At 55.2% G+C, this 23896-nt stretch overlaps 1 pseudogene; it reads right to left on the bottom strand.

Moving 5' to 3' along the window:
• LOC139235272 (proteasome activator complex subunit 2-like) overlaps positions 1–23896 on the bottom strand; it is a 59209-nt pseudogene that overhangs the window by 11371 nt on the left and 23942 nt on the right.

Raw genomic sequence — 23896 nt, 5'->3', positions numbered from 1 at the left:
GCTCAGTGTGTATCATCATCATAGACAGTCCCTCATATCGAGGGTGACTTGCTTCCACACCAAGGGATGAGTTCCCAGGTGTTTCAATGAAGGACCTAATATTCCAGATCCCGAACTACATCCTGAAGGGTGGAAGATGCCTGTGGGTGGGTTTGTTTAACGTGGGGTGACCGTTGCACACCAGCCACCACACGGGGCTTGACAGAGCGAGGTCTTGGTCCAGGGGCAAGGGTTAACCAGGACGCCTGGAGACCAGCTCTGCTGCATGGACCTAGTGCGCCCACATATCGCACAGTGTGGGCTGGGCCCGTGCTGCCCCTGGGCCCCTCGCCTCTCCTGGGCCCCCAAACTCATGGTAAGGGACTTCAAAGGAGCATATACCACTTCAGGGTACAGCGCGTGTTGGAGAGGGCGACCGGATTGGACGTCACCAAGGTCCAGGTCGCTGATTGGAGCGTGGGCAGACAGCAGAGCGGCGAGGTCGGGGCGAAGGAACATCAGGAACAGGAGCAGGAGTCGGCCATTCGGCCCCTCGAGCCTGCTCCGCCATTCAATAAGATCATGGCTGATCCGATCATGGACTCAGCTCCACTTCCCCGCCCGCTCCCCATAACCCCTTACCCCTTATCTTTTAAGAATCTGTCTATCTCCACCTTAAATATATTCAATGACCCAGCCTCCACAGCTCTCTGGGGCAGAGAATTCCACAGATTTACAACCCTCTGAGAGAAGAAATTCCTCCTCATCTCAGTTTTAAATGGGCGGCCTCTTATTCTGAGACTAGGTCCCCTAGTTCTAGTCTCCCCCATCAGTGGAAACATCCTCTCTGCATCCACCCTGTCAAGCCCCTCATAATCTTATACGTTTCGATACGATCACTTCTCATTCTTCTGAATTCCAATGAGTAGAGGCCCAACCTCCTCAACCTTTCCTCATAAGTCAACCCTCTCATCCCCGGAATCAACCGAGTGAACCTTCTCTGAACTGCCTCCAAAGCAAGTATATCCTTTCGTAAATATGGAAACCAAAACTGCACGCAGTACTCCAGGTGTGGCCTCACCAATACCCTGTATAACTGTAGCAGGATTTCCCTGCTTTTATACTCCATCCCCTTTGCAATAAAGGCCAAGATACCATTGGCCTTCCTGATCACTTGCTGTACCTGCATACTATCCTTTTGTGTTTCATGCACAAGTAACCCCCAGGTCCCGCTGTACTGCGGCACTTTGCAATCTTTCTCCATTTAAATAATAATTTGCTCTTTGATTTTTTTCTGCCAAAGTGCATGACCTCACACTTTCCAACATTATACTCCATCTGACAAATTATTGCCCACTCACTTTCCCTGTCTATGTCCTCCTCACACATTGCTTTTCCTCCCATCTTTGTATCATCAGCAAACTTGGCTACGTTACACTCGGTCCCTTCTTCCAAGTCGTTAATATAGATTGTAAATAGTTGGGGTCCCAGCACTGATCCCTGCGGCACCCCACTGGCTACTGATTGCCGACCAGAGAATGAACCATTTATCCCGACTCTCTGTTTTCTGTTAGTTAGCCAATCCTCTATCCATGCTAATATATTACCCCCAACCCCGTGAACTTTTATCTTGTGCAATAACCTTTTATGTGGCACCTTGTCAAATGCCTTCTGGAAATCCAAATACACCACATCCACTGGTTCCCCTTTATCCACCCTGTTCGTTACATCCTCAAAGAACTCCAGAAAATTTGTCAAACATGATTTCCCTTCATAAATCCATGCTGACTCTGCCTGACCGAATTTTGCTTTTCCAAATGTTCTGCTACTGCTTCTTTAATAATGGACTCCAACATTTTCCCAACCACAGATGTTAGCTAACTGGTCTATAGTTTCCTGCTTTTTGTCTGCCTCCTTTTTTAAATAGGGGTGTTACATTTGCAGTTTTCCAATCTGCTGGGACCTCCCCAGAATCCAGGGAATTTTGGTAAATTACAACCAATGCATCCACTGTCCCTGCCGCTACTTCTCTTAAGACCCGAGGATGTGAGCCATCAGGACCAGGGGTTTTATCTGCCTTTAGTCCCATTATCTTACTGAGTACCACCTCCTTAGTGATTGTGATTGTGTTAAGTTCCTCCCCCCGTAGCCCCTTGACTGTCCACTGTCGGAGTATTGTTAGTATAGAAGGAGTGGCGAGAGATTGTGGAGCGATGTGACTGGGGCCCAGGAGAGGCGTGAGTTTGGGGCCCAGGAAAAGCGGGAGCATGTGTGCACATGTATGTACATGTGTGTGTGTGGGGGGAGCACATTGTGCGTACACGTATGATCGTGTGCACATGAATGGGTGCAGGAGCTCCCTGTGCAAGTGCAGTGGCCGGTGTATTCCCGATTCTCGGGGGTCGTACTTGGTGATGTTGGTCTGGAACCCCTCCACTTTGGTCTTCACCGCTGCGATCCGCTCCAGAATCTTTTCCTGAGGGAAACACAAATTTGGCGCACGTCACTCTCCGGAATCAATCCCGCCTCTCCTTCCATTCCCCGCCCGCCTCCACACACACACACACACACACACACACACGTCTCCCTCCACGGCCATTCCAGCAAGGAGCGACAAACAGACCCCCCTCCCCAATTCCCCAGCACCTCTCCCCGCAGAGCGACACACGGGCACGATAATCGCTCCTCCACCCACACAGGCCTCGCCTTTCACCCACCCACTCCTGCTCCCTCCTGGCCGGCCTCCCACGTTCTACCCTCCGCAAACTAGAGGTGATCCAAAACTCGACTGCCCCCGTGTCCTAACTCGCACCGAGTCCCACTCACCCATCACCCCCTGTGCTCACTGCCCCGTGTCCTAACTCGCACCGAGTCCCGCTCACCCATCACCCACTGTGCTCACTGCCCCGTGTCCTAACTCGCACCGAGTCCCGCTCACCCATCACCCACTGTGCTCACTGCCCCATGTCCTAACTCGCACCGAGTCCCGCTCACCCATCACCCACTGTGCTCACTGCCCCCGTGTCCTAACTCGCACCGAGTCCCACTCACCCATCACCCCCTGTGCTCACTGCCCCGTGTCCTAACTCGCACCGAGTCCCGCTCACCCATCACCCACTGTGCTCACTGCCCCGTGTCCTAACTCGCACCGAGTCCCGCTCACCCATCACCCACTGTGCTCACTGCCCCGTGTCCTAACTCGCACCCAGTCCCGCTCACCCATCACCCACTGTGTTCACTGCCCCCGTGTCCTAACTCACACCCAGTCCCGCTCACCCATCACCCCCTGTGTTCACTGCCCCCGTGTCCTAACTCGCACCGAGTCCCGCTCACCCATCACCCCCTGTGCTCACTGCCCCGTGTCCTAACTCGCACCAAGTCCCACTCACCCATCACCCCCTGTGCTCACTGTCCCGTATCCTAACTCACACCAAGTCCCGCTCACCCATCACCCACTGTGCTCACTGCCCCGTGTCCTAACTCACACCGAGTCCCGCTCACCCATCACCCCCTGTGCTCGCTGCCCCGTGTCCTAACTCGCACCGAGTCCCGCTCACCCATCACCCCCTGTGCTCACTGCCCCGTGTCCTAACTCGCACCCAGTCCCGCTCACCCATCACCCCCTGTGCTCACTGCCCCGTGTCCTAACTCGCACCAAGTCCCGCTCACCCATCACCCCCTGTGCTCGCTGCCCCCGTGTCCTAACTCGCACCCAGTCCCACTCACCCATCACCCCCTGTGCTCACTGCCCCGTGTCCTAACTCGCACCCAGTCCCGCTCACCCATCACCCCCTGTGCTCGCTGCCCCCGTGTCCTAACTCGCACCAAGTCCCACTCACCCATCACCCGCTGTGCTCACTGCCCCGTGACCTAACTCACACCGAGTCCCACTCACCCATCACCCCCTGTGCTCACTGCCCCGTGACCTAACTCACACTGAGTCCCGCTCACCCATCACCCCCTGTGCTCACTGTCCCGTGTCCTAACTCGCACCGAGTCCCGCTCACCCATCACCCACTGTGCTCACTGCCCCGTGTCCTAACTCGCACCGAGTCCCGCTCACCCATCACCCCCTGTGCTCACTGTCCCGTATCCTAACTCACACCAAGTCCCGCTCACCCATCACCCCCTGTGCTCACTGCCCCGTGTCCTAACTCGCACCAAGTCCCACTCACCCATCACCCCCTGTGCTCACTGCCCCGTGTCCTAACTCACACTGGGTCCCGCTCACCCATCAAACCCTGTGCTCACTGCCCCGTGTCCTAACTCGCACCGAGTCCCACTCACCCATCACCCCCTGTGCTCACTGCCCCGTGTCCTAACTTGCACCGAGTCCCACTCACCCATCACCCCCTGTGCTCATTGCCCTGTGTCCTAACTTGCACCGAGTCCCACTCACCCATCACCCCCTGTGCTCACTGCCCCGTGTCCTAACTCCCACCCAGTCCCACTCACCCATCACCCCCTGTGCTCGCTGCCCCGTGTCCTAACTCGCACCGAGTCCCGCTCACCCATCACCCCCTGTGCTCACTGCCCTGTGTCCTAACTCACACCCAGTCCCGCTCACCCATCACCCACTGTGCTCGCTGCCCCGTGTCCTAACTCACACCGAGTCCCGCTCACCCATCACCTTCTGTGCTCACTGCCCCGTGTCCTAACTCGCACCGAGTCCCACTCACCCATCACCCCCTGTGCTCACTGCCCCGTGTCCTAACTCGCACCGAGTCCCACTCACCCATCACCCCCTGTGCTCACTGCCCCATGTCCTAACTCACACCCAGTCCCGCTCACCCATCACCCCCTGTGCTCACTGCCCCATGTCCTAACTCGCACCAAGTCCCGCTCACCCATCACCCCCTGTGCTCACTGCCCCGTGTCCTAACTCACACCGAGTGCCGCTCACCCATCACCCCCTGTGCTCACTGCCCCATGTCCTAACTCACACCCAGTCCCGCTCACCCATCACCCCCTGTGCTCACTGCCCCATGTCCTAACTCGCACCAAGTCCCGCTCACCCATCACCCCCTGTGCTCACTGCCCCGTGTCCTAACTCACACCGAGTGCCGCTCACCCATCACCCCCTGTGTTCACTGCCCCCGTGTCCTAACTCGCACCGAGTCCCGCTCACCCATCACCCCCTGTGCTCACTGCCCCGTGTCCTAACTCGCACCAAGTCCCACTCACCCATCACCCCCTGTGCTCACTGTCCCGTATCCTAACTCACACCAAGTCCCGCTCACCCATCACCCACTGTGCTCACTGCCCCGTGTCCTAACTCACACCGAGTCCCGCTCACCCATCACCCCCTGTGCTCGCTGCCCCGTGTCCTAACTCGCACCGAGTCCCGCTCACCCATCACCCCCTGTGCTCACTGCCCCGTGTCCTAACTCGCACCCAGTCCCGCTCACCCATCACCCCCTGTGCTCACTGCCCCGTGTCCTAACTCGCACCAAGTCCCGCTCACCCATCACCCCCTGTGCTCGCTGCCCCCGTGTCCTAACTCGCACCCAGTCCCACTCACCCATCACCCCCTGTGCTCACTGCCCCGTGTCCTAACTCGCACCCAGTCCCGCTCACCCATCACCCCCTGTGCTCGCTGCCCCCGTGTCCTAACTCGCACCAAGTCCCACTCACCCATCACCCGCTGTGCTCACTGCCCCGTGACCTAACTCACACCGAGTCCCACTCACCCATCACCCCCTGTGCTCACTGCCCCGTGACCTAACTCACACTGAGTCCCGCTCACCCATCACCCCCTGTGCTCACTGTCCCGTGTCCTAACTCGCACCGAGTCCCGCTCACCCATCACCCACTGTGCTCACTGCCCCGTGTCCTAACTCGCACCGAGTCCCGCTCACCCATCACCCCCTGTGCTCACTGTCCCGTATCCTAACTCACACCAAGTCCCGCTCACCCATCACCCCCTGTGCTCACTGCCCCGTGTCCTAACTCGCACCAAGTCCCACTCACCCATCACCCCCTGTGCTCACTGCCCCGTGTCCTAACTCACACTGGGTCCCGCTCACCCATCAAACCCTGTGCTCACTGCCCCGTGTCCTAACTCGCACCGAGTCCCACTCACCCATCACCCCCTGTGCTCACTGCCCCGTGTCCTAACTTGCACCGAGTCCCACTCACCCATCACCCCCTGTGCTCATTGCCCTGTGTCCTAACTTGCACCGAGTCCCACTCACCCATCACCCCCTGTGCTCACTGCCCCGTGTCCTAACTCCCACCCAGTCCCACTCACCCATCACCCCCTGTGCTCGCTGCCCCGTGTCCTAACTCGCACCGAGTCCCGCTCACCCATCACCCCCTGTGCTCACTGCCCTGTGTCCTAACTCACACCCAGTCCCGCTCACCCATCACCCACTGTGCTCGCTGCCCCGTGTCCTAACTCACACCGAGTCCCGCTCACCCATCACCTTCTGTGCTCACTGCCCCGTGTCCTAACTCGCACCGAGTCCCACTCACCCATCACCCCCTGTGCTCACTGCCCCGTGTCCTAACTCGCACCGAGTCCCACTCACCCATCACCCCCTGTGCTCACTGCCCCATGTCCTAACTCACACCCAGTCCCGCTCACCCATCACCCCCTGTGCTCACTGCCCCATGTCCTAACTCGCACCAAGTCCCGCTCACCCATCACCCCCTGTGCTCACTGCCCCGTGTCCTAACTCACACCGAGTGCCGCTCACCCATCACCCCCTGTGCTCACTGCCCCATGTCCTAACTCACACCCAGTCCCGCTCACCCATCACCCCCTGTGCTCACTGCCCCATGTCCTAACTCGCACCAAGTCCCGCTCACCCATCACCCCCTGTGCTCACTGCCCCGTGTCCTAACTCACACCGAGTGCCGCTCACCCATCACCCACTGTGCTCACTGCCCCGTGTCCTAACTCACACCCAGTCCCACTCACCCATCACCCCCTGTGCTCACTGCCCTGTGTCCTAACTCGCACCAAGTCCCGCTCACCCATCACCCCCTGCGCTCACTGACCTACATTGGCTCCCCGTTAAACAACGCCTTCAAATTCTCATCCGTGTTTACAAATCCCTCCATGGCCCTCGCCCCCTCCCTATCTCTGTAATCTCCTCCAGCCCCACAAACCCACGAGATGTCTGCACTCCTCTAATTCTGCCCCCCTGACCATCCCTGATTATAATCGCTCCACCATCGGTGGCCGTGCCTTCTGTTGCCTGGGCCCCAAGCTCTGGAACTCCCTCCCTAAACCGCCCCGCCTCTCTTTCCTCCTTCAAGACGCTCCTTAAAACCTCCCTCTTTGACCAACCTGCCCTAATATCTCCTTGTGTGGCTTGGTGTCAAACTTTGTTTGATAATCGCTCCTGTGAAGCACCCTGGGACGCTGTACAAATTGGACATTTGCACGCTGTTTGATAAAGGGCTGGGGGCCGGGGGGTGGGGAAGGAGTGACTTCCAGTCCCAACTCAGCTAACCCGAGAGTCGCACATACACACAAGGAGGGATAGACTTACATTGGAGGCAGTTCAGAGAAGGTTCCACTCGGTTGATTCCGGGGATGAGGGGGTTGACTTATGAGGAAAGGTTGAGGAGGTTGGGCCTCTACTCATTGGAATTCAGAAGAATGAGAGGTGATCTTATCGAAACATATAAGATTATGAGGGGGCTTGACAAGGTGGATGCAGAGAGGATGTTTCCACTGATGGGGGAGACTGGAACTAGGGGGCATGGTCTTAGAATAAGGGGCCGCCCATTTAAAACTGAGATGAGGAGGAATTTCTTCTCTCAGAGGGTTGTAAATCTGTGGAATTCTCTGCCCCAGAGAGCTGTGGAGGCTGGGTCATTGAATATATTTAAGACAGAGATAGACAGATTTTTGAGCGATAAGGGAGTGAAGGGTTATGGGGAGCGGGCGGGGAAGTGGAGCTGAGTCCATGATCGGATCAGCCATGGTCGTATTGAATGGCGGAGCAGGCTCGAGGACCCATCCAATCAGATAGTGATCAGGAGCAGGGCCTTGCCTGCTTTTGTTTTCTCACTGGGAGAGGGTACTGAGGCCAATAATAGCACCCCCTACCCCTCGCCCTAACTGCACCCAGTTCTGGGTGAGATTATTTTCTAAATGGCAAGAAGCCAGGAACAGTGGGGGAGCAACAACAACAACCTGTATTTATATAGCGCCTGTAACATAGTGAAACGTTCCCCGGTGCTTCACAGGAGTGTAATGAGATAAAGATTTGACATCAAGTCACACAAGAAGAAATGAGGGCAGGTTGGTCAGAGGTAGGTTTTAAGGAGCGTCTTGAAGGAGGAGAGAGAGGTAGAGAGGCGGAGAGGTTTAGGGAGGGAGTTCCAGAGCCTGGGGCCCAGGCAACAGAAGGCACGGCCACCGATGGTGGAGCGATTATAATCAGGGATGGTCAGGGGGGCAGAATTAGAGGAGTGCAGACATCTCGGGAGGTTGTGGGGCTGGAGGGGATTACAGAGATAGGGAGGGGTGAGGGGCCATGGAGGGATTTGCAAACAAGGATGAGAATTTTGAAATCGAGGCGTTGCTTAACCGCGAGCCAATGTAGGTCAGCGAGCACAGGGGGTGATGGGTGAGCGGGACTTGGTGCGAGTTAGGACACGGGTCAGCGAGCACAGGGGGTGATGGGTGAGTGGGACTGGGTGCGAGTTAGGACACGGGGCAGCGAGCACAGGGGGTGATGGATGAGTGGGACTCGGTGCGAGTTAGGACACGGGGCAGTGAGCACAGGAGTTGATGGGTGAGTGGGACTCGGTGTGAGTTAGGACACGGGGCAGTGAGCACAGGGGGTGATAGGTGAGTGGGACTTGGTGTGAGTTAGGACACGGAGCAGTGAGCACAGGGGGTGATGGGTGAGTGGGACTTGGTGCAAGTTAGGACACGGGGCAGTGAGCACAGGGGGTGATGGGTGAGTGGGACTGGGTGCGAGTTAGGACACGGAGCAGTGAGCACAGGGGGTGATGGGTGAGTGGGACTTGGTGCGAGTTAGGACACGGAGCAGTGAGCACAGGGGGTGATGGGTGAGTGGGACTTGGTGCGAGTTAGGACACGGGGCAGTGAGCACAGGGGGTGATGGGTGAGCGGGACTGGGTACGAGTTAGGCCACGGGGCAGTGAGCACAGGGGGTGATGGGTGAGTGGGACTCGGTGTGAGTTAGGACACGGGACAGTGAGCACAGGGGGTGATGGGTGAGCGGGACTGGGTGCGAGTTAGGACACGGGGCAATGAGCACAGGGGGTGATGGGTGAGCGGGACTGGGTACGAGTTAGGACACGGGGCAGCGAGCACAGCGGGTGATGGGTGAGTGGGACTGGGTGCGAGTTAGGACATGGGGCAGTGAGCACAGGGGGTGATGGGTGAGCGGGACTCGGTGCGAGTTAGGACACGGGGCAGTGAGCACAGGGGGTGATGGGTGAGCGGGACTCGGTGCGAGTTAGGACACAGGGCAGCGAGCACAGCGGGTGATGGGTGAGTGGGACTGGGTGCGAGTTAGGACACGGGGCAGTGAGCACAGGGGGTGATAGGTGAGTGGGACTCGGTGCGAGTTAGGACACGGGGGCAGTGAGCACAGGGGGTGATGGGTGAGCGGGACTCGGTGTGAGTTAGGACACGGGGGCAGTGAGCACAGGGGGTGATGGGTGAGCGGGACTGGGTGTGAGTTCGGACACGGGGCAGTGAGCACAGGGGGTGATGGGTGAGCGGGACTCGGTGCGAGTTAGGACACGGGGCAGTGAGCACAGGGGGTGATGGGTGAGCGGGACACGGGGCAGTGAGCACAGGGGGTGATGGGTGAGCGGGACTGGGTGTGAGTTCGGACACGGGGCAGTGAGCACAGGGGGTGATGGGTGAGCGGGACTCGGTGCGAGTTAGGACACGGGGCAGTGAGCATAGGGGGTGATGGGTGAGCGGGACTTGGTGCGAGTTAGGACACGGGGCAGTGAACACAGGGGGTGATGGGTGAGTGGGACTCGGTGTGAGTTAGGATACGGGGCAGTGAGCACAGGGGGTGATGGGTGAGTGGGACTCGGTGCGAGTTAGGGCACGGGGCAGTGAGCACAGGGGGTGATGGGTGAGCGGGACACGGGGCAGTGAGCACAGGGGGTGATGGGTGAGTGGGACTCGGTGCGAGTTAGGACACGGGGCAGTGAGCACAGGGGGTGATGGGTGAGTGGGACTGGGTGTGAGTTAGGACACGGGGCAGTGAGCACAGCGGGTGATGGGTGAGCGGGACTGGGTGTGAGTTAGGACACGGGGCAGTGAGCACAGGGGGTGATGGGTGAGTGGGACTGGGTGCGAGTTAGGACACGGAGCAGTGAGCACAGGGGGTGATGGGTGAGTGGGACTTGGTGCGAGTTAGGACACGGAGCAGTGAGCACAGGGGGTGATGGGTGAGTGGGACTTGGTGCGAGTTAGGACACGGGGCAGTGAGCACAGGGGGTGATGGGTGAGCGGGACTGGGTACGAGTTAGGCCACGGGGCAGTGAGCACAGGGGGTGATGGGTGAGCGGGACTCGGTGCGAGTTAGGACACGGGGCAGTGAGCACAGGGGGTGATGGGTGAGCGGGACTCGGTGCGAGTTAGGACACGGGGCAGTGAGCACAGGGGGTGATGGGTGAGCGGGACTGGGTGTGAGTTAGGACACGGGGCAGCTGAGTATTGGATCACCTCTAGTTTACGTGGGGTAGAATGTGGGAGGCCAGCCAGGAGTGTGTTGGGATAGTCACGTCTGGAGGTAACAAAGGCACGGGCGAGGGCTTCAGCAGCGGATGAGCTGAGATACTAAATCCGGCCGGCGATCCGCGATTATCCCGATCCCAATTACAAGGTCAGTCACACGAACGATTGATAGTATCTCAGGGGTGGACGATTCCCTCACTCAATGGGGGTGGGTCACTTTCTCTGAGTAAGGGGTTACGGGCTGTTTTCCCCACCCTTGTGCATCAATCACCGCACTCTCCACCACCCCCCCCCCACCCTGATCCCCGACAACCCCCACCTCAGCACTTTCCCCTTCCCCGGCTGCTCACCTGTATGGCCACTCCGAAATCATTTCCGTCTTCGATCTTGGGCACCATGTGCTGGATCCAGGTGGTCAGCTGAGAAAATGGGAATTGCGACAAGAAGTGAGATGAGAGAAAGTGACTACGGGACGGGAGCGGGCAGGTCCGAGGGCCTCCTCGTAGGGGCCTGCTCCTGGGCACGGCCAAGGGGGCCATCAGCCGGACCAGGCAGCGGGCGGTCGAGGGGGCCGTTCAGCCCCGACCGCCTGCCTCTCTTCCGCGGTTACATCCGGGCCGGGGTGTCCCTGGAGATGGAGCACGCGGTGTCCACCGGTACGCTCACGGCCTTCCGCCAGAGGTGGGCGCCGGAGGGACTGGAGTGCATTGTTTCAACTGGGAACAACATTTAAATTTAATTCGATCCGTAAAGTTCCCTTTATTGTTTCGAGGTTCATTTGTGTTTTTTTTGTGCACGAACAACAGGGGGCACTCGATTTAAAGTTACTGTAAAATACTTGTGTGTCTGTTGCATTGTGAGTAGCTTAGTCAGTCACGTGATGTCCACAAGACTCAATAAAACCCCAGCCAGTTGGGCTCGGGGGATCAACAGTGGGGCAGGTGGTTGTGAGCCCGGTGCATCAACTGGTAATGTGTTGTGCAATTGTTAAACCTTTTGTTAATCAACCAACTCGTTCTTAATAGCAACGTGTTGCAACGAATTTTCAGCAAAGAACCCATGAAGCAAATACATTAATACTGTGACACTGGGTAATGTAGAGGGAGCTCTGTATTGTCCCTACCCCGGGAGCACTCAGTGTAACACTGGGTAATGTAGAGGGAGCTCTGTATTGTCCCTACCCCGGGAGCACTCAGTGTAACACTGGGTAATGTAGAGGGAGCTCTGTATTGTACCTACCCCGGGAGCTCAGTGTAACACTGGGTAATGTAGAGGGAGCTCTGTATTGTACCTACCCCGGGAGCTCAGTGTAACACTGGGTAATGTAGAGGGAGCTCTGTATTGTACCTACCCCGGGAGCTCAGTGTAACACTGGGTAATGTAGAGGGAGCTCTGTATTGTACCTACCCCGGGAGCACTCAGTGTAACACTGGGTAATGTAGAGGGAGCTCTGTATTGTACCTACCCCGGGAGCTCACTGTAACACTGGGTAATGTAGAGGGAGCTCTGTATTGTACCTACCCCGGGAGCACTCACTGCAACACTGGGGGTAATGTAGAGAGAGCTCTGTATTGTACCTACCCCGGGAGCTCAGTGTAACACTGGGTAATGTAGAGGGAGCTCTGTATTGTACCTAACCCCGGGAGCTCAGTGTAACACTGGGTAATGTAGAGAGAGCTCTGTATTGTACCTACCCCGGGAGCTCAGTGTAACACTGGGTATTGTAGAGGGAGCTCTGTATTGTACCTACCCCGGGAGCTCAGTGTAACACAGGGTAATGTACAGAGAGCTCTGTATTGTACCTACCCCGGGAGCACTCAGTGTAACACTGGGTAATGTAGAGGGAGCTCTGTATTGTACCTACCCCGGGAGCACTCACTGTAACACTGGGTAATGTAAAGGGAGCTCTGTATTGTACCTACCCCGGGAGCACTCACTGTAACACTGGGTAATGTGGAGGGAGCTCTGTATTGTACCTACCCCGGGAGCACTCACTGTAACACTGGGTAATGTAGAGGGAGCTCTGTATTGTACCTACCCCGGGAGCTCAGTGTAGCACTGGGTAATGTAGAGGGAGCTCTGTATTGTACCTACCCCGGGAGCTCAGTGCAACACTGGGTAATGTAGAGGGAGCTCTGTATTGTACCTACCCCGGGAGCACTCACTGTAACACTGGGTAATGTAGAGAGAGCTCTGTATTGTACCTACCCCGGGAACTCAGTGTAACACTGGGTAATGTAGAGAGAGCTCTGTATTGTACCTACCCCGGGAGCTCAGTGTAACACTGGGTAATGTAGAGGGAGCTCTGTATTGTACCTACCCCGGGAGCTCAGTGTAACACTGGGTAATGTAAAGGGAGCTCTGTATTGTACCTACCCCGGGAGCTCACTGTAACACTGGGTAATGTAGAGGGAGCTCTGTATTGTACCTACCCCGGGAGCACTCACTGCAACACTGGGGGTAATGTAGAGAGAGCTCTGTATTGTACCTACCCCGGGAGCTCAGTGTAACACTGGGTAATGTAGAGGGAGCTCTGTATTGTACCGACCCCGGGAGCACTCACTGTAACACTGGGTAATGTAGAGGGAGCTCTGTATTGTACCTACCCCGGGAGCTCAGTGTCACACTGGGTAATGTAGAGGGAGCTCTGTATTGTACCTACCCCGGGAGCTCAGTGTAACACTGGGTAATGTAGAGGGAGCTCTGTATTGTACCTACCCCGGGAGCTCAGTGTCACACTGGGTAATGTAGAGGGAGCTCTGTATTGTACCTACCCCGGGAGCTCAGTGTAACACTGGGTAATGTAGAGGGAGCTCTGTATTGTACCTACCCCTGGAGCTCAGTGTAACACTGGGTAATGTAGAGGGAGCTCTGTATTGTACCTACCCCGGGAGCTCAGTGTAACACTGGGTAATGTAGAGAGCTCTGTATTGTACCTACCCCGGGAGCACTCAGTGTAACACTGGGTAATGTAGAGGGAGCTCTGTATTGTACCTACCCCGGGAGTTCAGTGTAACACTGGGTAATGTAGAGAGAGCTCTGTATTGTAACTACCCCGGGAGCACTCACTGTAACACTGGGTAATGTAGAGGGAGCTCTGTATTGTACCTACCCCGGGAGCTCACTGTAACACTGGGGGTAATGTTGAGAGAGCTCTGTATTGTACCTACCCCGGGAGCTCAGTGTAACACTGGGTAATGTAGAGGGAGCTCTGTATTGTACCTACCCCGGGAGCTCAGTGTAACACTGGGTAATGTAGAGGGAGCTCTGTATTGTACCTACCCCGGGAGCTCAGTGTAACACTGGGTAATGTAGAGGGAGCTCTGTATTGTACCTACCCCGGGAGCACTCAGTGTAACACTGGGTAATGTAGAGGGAGCTCTGTATTGTACCTACCCCGGGAGCACTCAGTGTAACACTGGGTAATGTAGAGGGAGCTCTGTATTGTACCTACCCCGGGAGCTCAGTGTAACACTGGGTAATGTAGAGGGAGCTCTGTATTGTACCTACCCCGGGAGCACTCACTGTAACACTGGGGGTAATGTAGAGGAAGCTCTGTATTGTACCTACCCCGGGAGCTCAGTGTAACACTGGGTAATGTAGAGAGAGCTCTGTATTGTACCTACCCCGGGAGCTCAGTGTAACACTGGGTAATGTAGAGGGAGCTCTGTATTGTACCTACCCCGGGAGCTCAGTGTAACACTGGGTAATGTAGAGGGAGCTCTGTATTGTACCTACCCCGGGAGCACTCAGTGTAACACTGGGTAATGTAGAGGGAGCTCTGTATTGTAACTACCCCGGGAGCTCAGTGTAACACTGGGGGTAATGTAGAGGGAGCTCTGTATTGTACCTACCCCGGGAGCACTCAGTGTAACACTGGGTAATGTAGAGGGAGCTCTGTATTGTACCTACCCCGGGAGCACTCAGTGTAACACTGGGGAACGTAGAGGGAGCTCTGTATTGTACCTACCCCGGGAGCTCAGTGTAACACTGGGTAATGTAGAGGGAGCTCTGTATTGTACCTACCCCGGGAGCTCACTGTAACACTGGGTAATGTAGAGGGAGCTCTGTATTGTACCTACCCCGGGAGCACTCAGTGTAACACTGGGGGTAATGTAGAGGGAGCTCTGTATTGTACCTACCCCGGGAGCTCACTGTAACACTGGGTAATGTAGAGGGAGCTCTGTATTGTACCTACCCCGGGAGCACTCAGTGTAACACTGGGTAATGTAGAGGGAGCTCTGTATTGTACCTACCCCGGGAGCTCAGTGTAACACTGGGTAATGTAGAGAGAGCTCTGTACTGTACATACCCCGGGAGCACTCAGTGTAACACTGGGTAATGTAGAGGGAGCTCTGTATTGTACCTACCCCGGGAGCTCACTGTAACACTGGGTAATGTAGAGGGAGCTCTGTATTGTACCTACCCCGGGAGCTCACTGTAACACTGGGGGTAATGTTGAGAGAGCTCTGTATTGTACCTACCCCGGGAGCTCAGTGTAACACTGGGTAATGTAGAGATAGCTCTGTATTGTACCTACCCCGGGAGCTCAGTGTAACACTGGGTAATGTAGAGGGAGCTCTGTATTGTACCTACCCCGGGAGCACTCAGTGTAACACTGGGTAATGTAGAGAGAGCTCTGTATTGTACCTACCCCGGGAGCTCAGTGTAACACTGGGTAATGTAGAGGGAGCTCTGTATTGTACCTACCCCGGGAGCACTCAGTGTAACACTGGGTAATGTAGAGGGAGCTCTGTATTGTACCTACCCCGGGAGCTCAGTGTAACACTGGGTAATGTAGAGGGAGCTCTGTATTGTACCTACCCCGGGAGCACTCAGTGTAACACTGGGTAATGTAGAGGGAGCTCTGTATTGTACCTACCCTGGGAGCTCAGTGTAACACTGGGTAATGTAGAGAGAGCTCTGTATTGTACCTACCCCGGGATCACTCAGTGTAACACTGGGTAATGTAGAGGGAGCTCTGTATTGTCCCTACCCCGGGAGCTCAGTGTAACACTGGGTAATGTAGAGAGAGCTCTGTATTGTACCTACCCCGGGACCACTCAGTGTAACACTGGGTAATGTAGAGGGAGCTCTGTATTGTACCTACCCCGGGAGCTCACTGTAACACTGGGTAATGTAGAGGGAGCTCTGTATTGTCCCTACCCCGGGAGCTCAGTGTAACACTGGGTAATGTAGAGGGAGCTCTGTATTGTACCTACCCCGGGAGCTCAGTGTAACACTGGGTAATGTAGAGGGAGCTCTGTATTGTACCTACCCCGGGAGCTCACTGTAACACTGGGTAATGTAGAGGGAGCTCTGTATTGTACCTACCCCGGGAGCACTCACTGTAACACTGGGTAATGTAGAGGGAACTCTGTATTGTACCTACCCCGGGAGCACTCACTGTAACACTGGGTAATGTAGAGGGAGCTCTGTATTGTACCTACCCCGGGAGCTCAGTGTAACACTGGGTAATGTAGAGGGAGCTCTGTATTGTGCCTACCCCGGGAGCACTCACTGTAACACTGGGTAATGTAGAGGGAGCTCTGTATTGTACCTATCCCGGGAGCTCAGTGTAACACTGGGTAATGTAGAGGGAGCTCTGTATTGTACCTACCCCGGGAGCTCAGTGTAACACTGGGTAATGTAGAGGGAGCTCTGTATTGTACCTACCCCGGGAGCTCAGTGTAACACTGGGTAATGTAGAGGGAGCTCTGTATTGTACCTACCCCGGGAGCTCAGTGTAACACTGGGTAATGTAGAGAGAGCTCTGTATTGTACCTACCCCGGGAGCACTCAGTGTAACACTGGGTAATGTAGAGGGAGCTCTGTATTGTACCTACCCCGGGAGCTCAGTGTAACACTGGGTAATGTAGAGGGAGCTCTGTATTGTACCTACCCCGGGAGCTCAGTGTAACACTGGGTAATGTAGAGGGAGCTCTGTATTGTACCTACCCCGGGAGCACTCAGTGTAACACTGGGTAATGTAGAGGGAGCTCTGTATTGTACCTACCCCGGGAGCACTGAGTGTAACACTGGGTAATGTAGAGGGAGCTCTGTATTGTACCTACCCCGGGAGCTCAGTGTAACACTGGGTAATGTAGAGGGAGCTCTGTATTGTATCTACCCCGGGAGCACTCAGTGTAACACTGGGTAATGTAGAGGGAGCTCTGTATTGTACCTACCCCGGGAGCACTCAGTGTAACACTGGGTAATGTAGAGGGAGCTCTGTATTGTACCTACCCCGGGAGCACTCAGTGTAACACTGGGTAATGTAGAGAGAGCTCTGTATTGTACCTACCCCGGGAGCTCACTGTAACACTGGGTAATGTAGAGGGAGCTCTGTATTGTACCTACCCCGGGAGCACTCAGTGTAACACTGGGTAATGTAGAGGGAGCTCTGTATTGTACCTACCCCGGGAGCTCAGTGTAACACTGGGTAATGTAGAGGGAGCTCTGTATTGTACCTACCCCGGGAGCACTCAGTGTAACACTGGGTAATGTGGAGGGAGCTATGTATTGTACCTACCCCGGGAGCACTCAGTGTAACACTGGGTAATGTAGAGGGAGCTCTGTATTGTACCTACCCCGGGAGCTCAGTGTAACACTGGGTAATGTAGAGGGAGCTCTGTATTGTACCGACCCTGGGAGCACTCAGTGTAACACTGGGTAATGTGGAGGGAGCTCTGTATTGTACCTACCCCGGGAGCACTCAGTGTAACACTGGGTAATGTAGAGGGAGCTCTGTATTGTACCTACCCCGGGAGCACTCAGTGTAACACTGGGTAATGTGGAGGGAGCCCTGTATTGTACCTACCCCGGGAACTCAGTGTAACACTGGGTAATGTAGAGGGAGCTCTGTATTGTACCTACCCCGGGAGCACTCAGTGTAACACTGGGTAATGTGGAGGGAGCTCTGTATTGTATCTACCCCGGGAGCTCAGTGTAACACTGGGTAATGTAGAGGGAGCTCTGTATTGTACCTACCCCGGGAGCTCAGTGCAACACTGGGTAATGTAGAGGGAGCTCTGTATTGTACCTACCCCGGGAGCTCAGTGTAACACTGGGGGTAATGTGGAGGGAGCTCTGTATTGTACCTACCCCGGGAGCTCACTGTAACACTGGGTAATGTAGAGGGAGCTCTGTATTGTCCCTACCCCGGGAGCTCAGTGTAACACTGGGTAATGTAGAGGGAGCTCTGTATTGTACCTACCCCGGGAGCACTCAGTGTAACACTGGGTAATGTAGAGGGAGCTCTGTATTGTACCTACCCTGGGAGCACTCAGTGTAACACTGGGTAATGTAGAGGGAGCTCTGTATTGTACCTACCCCGGGAGCACTCAGTGTAACACTGGGTAATGTAGAGGGAGCTCTGTATTGTACCTACCCCGGGAGCACTCACTGTAACACTGGGGGTAATGTAGAGGGAGCTCTGTATTGTACCTACCCCGGGAGCACTCAGTGTAACACTGGGTAATGTAGAGGGAGCTCTGTATTGTACCTACCCCGGGAGCTCAGTGTAACACTGGGTAATGTAGAGGGAGCTCTGTATTGTACCTACCCCGGGAGCTCAGTGTAACACTGGGTAATGTAGAGGGAGCTCTGTATTGTACCTACCCCGGGACCACTCAGTGTAACACTGGGTAATGTAGAGGGAGCTCTGTATTGTACCTACCCCGGGACCACTCAGTGTAACACTGGGTAATGTAGAGGGAGCTCTGTATTGTACCTACCCCGGGAGCACTCAGTGTAACACTGGGTAATGTAGAGGGAGCTCTGTATTGTCCCTACCCCGGGACCACTCAGTGTAACACTGGGTAATGTAGAGGGAGCTCTGTATTGTACCTACCCCGGGAGCACTCAGTGTAACACTGGGTAATGTAGAGGGAGCTCTGTATTGTACCTACCCCGGGAGCTCAGTGTAACACTGGGTAATGTAGAGGGAGCTCTGTATTGTACCTACCCCGGGAGCACTCAGTGTAACACTGGGTAATGTAGAGGGAGCTCTGTATTGTACCTACCCCGGGAGCACTCAGTGTAACACTGGGTAATGTAGAGGGAGCTCTGTATTGTACCTACCCCGGGAGCTCAGTGTAACACTGGGTAATGTAGAGGGAGCTCTGTATTGTACCTACCCCGGGAGCTCAGTGTAACACTGGGTAATGTAGAGGGAGCTCTGTATTGTACCTACCCCGGGAGCTCAGTGTAACACTGGGTAATGTAGAGAGAGCTCTGTATTGTACCTACCCCGGGAGCACTCAGTGTAACACTGGGTAATGTAGAGGGAGCTCTGTATTGTACCTACCCCGGGAGCACTCAGTGTAACACTGGGTAATGTAGAGGGAGCTCTGTATTGTACCTACCCCGGGAGCTCAGTGTAACACTGGGTAATGTAGAGGGAGCTCTGTATTGTACCTACCCCGGGAGCTCAGTGTAACACTGGAGGTAATGTAGAGGGAGCTCTGTATTGTACCTACCCCGGGAGCTCAGTGTAACACTGGGTAATGTAGAGGGAGCTCTGTATTGTCCCCACCCCGGGAGCTCAGTGTAACACTGGGTAATGTAGAGGGAGCTCTGTATTGTACCTACCCCGGGAGCTCAGTGTAACACTGGGTAATGTAGAGGGAGCTCTGTATTGTACCTACCCCGGGAGCTCAGTGTAACACTGGGTAATGTAGAGGGAGCTCTGTATTGTCCCTACCCCGGGAGCTCAGTGTAACACTGGGTAATGTAGAGGGAGCTCTGTATTGTACCTACCCCGGGAGCTCACTGTAACACTGGGTAATGTAGAGGGAGCTCTGTATTGTACCTACCCCGGGAGCTCAGTGTAACACTGGGTAATGTAGAGGGAGCTCTGTATTGTCCCTACCCCGGGAGCTCAGTGTAACACTGGGTAATGTAGAGAGAGCTCTGTATTGTACCTACCCCGGGAGCACTCAGTGTAACACTGGGTAATGTAGAGGGAGCTCTGTATTGTACCTACCCCGGGAGCACTCAGTGTAACACTGGGTAATGTAGAGGGAGCTCTGTATTGTACCTACCCCGGGAGCTCAGTGTAACACTGGGTAATGTAGAGGGAGCTCTGTATTGTACCTACCCCGGGAGCACTCAGTGTAACACTGGGTAATGTAGAGGGAGCTCTGTATTGTACCTACCCCGGGAGCTCAGTGTAACACTGGGTAATGTAGAGGGAGCTCTGTATTGTACCTACCCCGGGAGCTCAGTGTAACACTGGGTAATGTAGAGGGAGCTCTGTATTGTACCTACCCCGGGAGCTCAGTGTAACACTGGGTAATGTAGAGGGAGCTCTGTATTGTACCTACCCCGGGAGCACTCAGTGTAACACTGGGTAATGTGGAGGGAGCTCTGTATTGTACCTACCCCGGGAGCTCAGTGTAACACTGGGTAATGTAGAGGGAGCTCTGTATTGTACCTACCCCGGGAGCACTCAGTGTAACACTGGGTAATGTAGAGAGAGCTCTGTATTGTACCTACCCCGGGAGCACTCAGTGTAACACTGGGTAATGTAGAGAGAGCTCTGTATTGTACCTACCCCGGGAGCACTCAGTGTAACACTGGGTAATGTAGAGAGAGCTCTGTATTGTACCTACCCCGGGAGCACTCAGTGTAACACTGGGTAATGTAGAGGGAGCTCTGTATTGTACCTACCCCGGGAGCACTCAGTGTAACACTGGGTAATGTAGAGAGAGCTCTGTATTGTACCTACCCCGGGAGCTCAGTGTAACACTGGGTAATGTAGAGAGAGCTCTGTATTGTACCTACCCCGGGAGCTCAGTGTAACACTGGGTAATGTAGAGAGAGCTCTGTATTGTACCTACCCCGGGAGCACTCAGTGTAACACTGGGTAATGTAGAGGGAGCTCTGTATTGTACCTACCCCGGGAGCTCAGTGTAACACTGGGTAATGTAGAGGGAGCTCTGTATTGTACCTACCCCGGGAGCTCACTGTAACACTGGGTAATGTAGAGGGAGCTCTGTATTGTACCTACCCCGGGACCACTCAGTGTAACACTGGGTAATGTAGAGGGAGCTCTGTATTGTACCTACCCCGGGAGCACTCAGTGTAACACTGGGTAATGTAGAGGGAGCTCTGTATTGGACCTACCCCGGGACATTCCTTCACTCACCGTGATGCATGTCTCCTTCAGCGTCCTCAGCTCTGGTTTTACTCTTTGAATTAAAGTCACAATCTTGTCGTTGGCTTTGAGAAAACCACATTTTGGAGCTGGATATGCAAGGAGCAAAAGATTAGCGCATCGGATTACACGGGATATAACGGCACAGAAACAGGCCATTGGGCCCAACCAGTCCATGCCGGCGTTTATGCTCCACTCGAGCCTCCTCCCATCTTTCCTCATCTAACTCTATCAGCATAACCCTCTATTCCCTTCTCCCTCATATACTTGTCCAGCCTCCCCTTAAATACATCGATACTATTCACCTCAACCCCTCCCTGTGGCAGTGAGTTCCACATCCTCACCGCTCTCTGGGTGAAGGAGTTTCTCCTGAATTCCCTATTGGATTACTTGGTGATGATCTTATATTGAAGGCCTCTAGTTATGCTCTTCCCCACAAATGGAAACATTCTCTCTGTATCCACTCTATCAAAACCTGTCATCATTTTAAAGACCTCTATTAGGTCACCCCTCAGCCTTTTCTCAAGAGCAAAGAGATCCAGCCTGTTCATCCTTTCCTGATATGTACACTCTCGCATTTCTGCTGTCGTCCTTGTAAATCTTCTCTGCACCCGCTCCAGTGCCTCTATATCCTTTTTATAAAACGGCGACCAGAACTGTCCTCAGTGCTCCAAGTGTGGTCTCACCAAGGTTCATTACAGGTTTAGCATAACTCCCCTACTTTTCAATTCTGTGGCTCTAGAAATAAACCCTACTTCCTGGTTTGCATTTTTATGCCTTGCTAACTTGTGTCGCAACGTTTCGCGACGTGTGTATTGGTACTCCCGAGATCCCTTTGTTCCTCGACCCCACCCAGACTCACACCCCTCCCAGTGATAAGTGACCTGCCTATTCTTCCGACCAAATGTCCGGCCTCACATTTATCTGTGTTGATCTTCATTTGCCAATTGTATGCCAATGCTGCAGGTTTAATCGTGTCCTCCTGTAACTTGTTGCAGGCCTCCTCAGCATTGACTGTCGCCCCAATTTGCCGTCATTTGCAAAGTGTGCGAGCCCTTGAATTACGGCGCTTCCCTCGGCCCTGCCTCAGTCGCACAACCGCGATCCCAGTGTGGTATTGAGCCCCCCCTCCCTTCTCCCACCACCTTCCCAACCTCATGTCCCAGTCCGTGTGGAGTTATCTGATCCCAATACAGGATGGGCGGTCGGTGGCCGGCACAGTTGGGTCCCAGCGCTCCTCTGAGCCGTGGCTCAGTGGGCCGCACTCTCGCCTCCGAGTCAGGAGGTCGTGGGTTCCAGTCCCCAACCCCAGGGACTCGAGCACGTAAATCCAGGCCAACACTCCCAGTGCAGGGCTGAGGGAGTGCCGCACTGTCGGAGGTGCCGTCAAACCGAGGGTCTGCTCTCTCGGGTGGACGCAAACGATTCCACGGCCACTATTTAGAAGAAGAGCAGGGGGGAGTTATCCCCGGGGTCCTGGGGCCAATATTTATCCCTCAATTAACATAACAAAAAAACAGATTATCTGCTCATTATCACGTTGCTGTGTGTGTGGGAGCTTGCTGTGCGCAAATTGGCGTTTCCCCACACATTACAACAGTGACCGCGCTCCAAATAATACTTCATTGGCTGTAAAGCGCTTTGAGACATCCTGTGGTCGTGAAAGGCGCTCTATAAATGCAAGTCTTTCTCTGGATTAACGAGGAGGATAAAGCAGTCAGGCCTCCCGCTCCTGATCGCGATCCAGTGACTTGTGGCTGGGGGAATGTGTGGACACAGTCAGGCTGCGGTGTGATTCCTCCCACAGTCGATTGCCACCACTGCCTGGGGCGCGCACCGAATGAGCAACTCCCGCTCGTTGCGAGGTACCGGGGAGCGGGCAGAGCCCAGGCAACGTTTCCCCCGGCCCGCGGGGGGAGGGGCAGGGAAGGGGGCAATTGAACGGACGACATATTCCCACGCCTCAGCCCAGACAAGGCCACTCACGTTTTTCCTTCTTTTTCTCCTTCCCGTCCTCCGTCTCCGACTTCTTGGTGTCGTTCTCCTGAAGACGGACGACAGCCGAGATTAAAAGAGGCAGACAGCGAATTGCGAGTTGGGGAGGGAGCGAGGGGCAGTTCCGTGATCGCGTGGGGAGCCACCTGTCCGCCATTTTGATTCTGGTCAATTTAAAATGGTCGCCAGCAGGACACCATAAACAGGAACAGGAGGAGGCCATTCAGCCCCTCGGGCCTGTTACACAGTAACAGGAGGAGGCCATTCAGCCCCTCGGGCCTGTTACACAGGAACAGGAGGAGGCCATTCAGCCCCTCGGGCCTGTTACACAGGAACAGGAGGAGGCCATTCAGCCCCTCGAGCCTGTTACACAGGAACAGGAGGAGGCCATTCAGCCCCTCGGGCCTGTTACACAGGAACAGGAGGAGGCCATTCAGCCCCTCGGGCCTGTTACACAGGAACAGGAGGTGGCCATTCAGCCCCTCGGGCCTGTTACACAGGAACAGGAGGAGGCCATTCAGCCCCTCGGGCCTGTTACACAGGAACAGGAGGAGGCCATTCAGCCCCTCGAGCCTGTTACACAGGAACAGGAGGAGGCCATTCAGCCCCTCGGGCCTGTTACACAGGAACAGGAGGAGGCCATTCAGCCCCTCGAGCCTGTTACACAGGAACAGGAGGAGGGCATTCAGCCCCTCGAGCCTGTTACACAGGAACAGGAGGAGGCCATTCAGCCCCTCGAGCCTGTCACACAGGAACAGGAGGAGACCATTCAGCCCCTCGAGCCTGTTACACAGGAACAGGAGGAGGCCATTCAGTCCCTTGAGCCTGTTACACAGGAACAGGAGGAGGCCATTCAGCCCCTCGAGCCTGTTACACAGGAACAGGAGGAGACCATTCAGCCCCTCGAGCCTGTTACACAGGAACAGGAGGAGGGCATTCAGCCCCTCGAGCCTGTTACACAGGAACAGGAGGAGGGCATTCAGCCCCTCGAGCCTGTTACACAGGAACAGGAGGAGGGCATTCAGCCCCTCGAGCCTGTTACACAGGAACAGGAGGAGGCCATTCAGCCCCTC

This window comes from Pristiophorus japonicus, chromosome 23 (assembly GCF_044704955.1).
Source record: "Pristiophorus japonicus isolate sPriJap1 chromosome 23, sPriJap1.hap1, whole genome shotgun sequence".
NCBI lineage: Eukaryota > Metazoa > Chordata > Chondrichthyes > Pristiophoridae > Pristiophorus > Pristiophorus japonicus.
The sequence above is the reverse complement of the archived record's forward strand: the minus strand, read 5'-3'. Positions and strand labels throughout refer to the sequence as shown.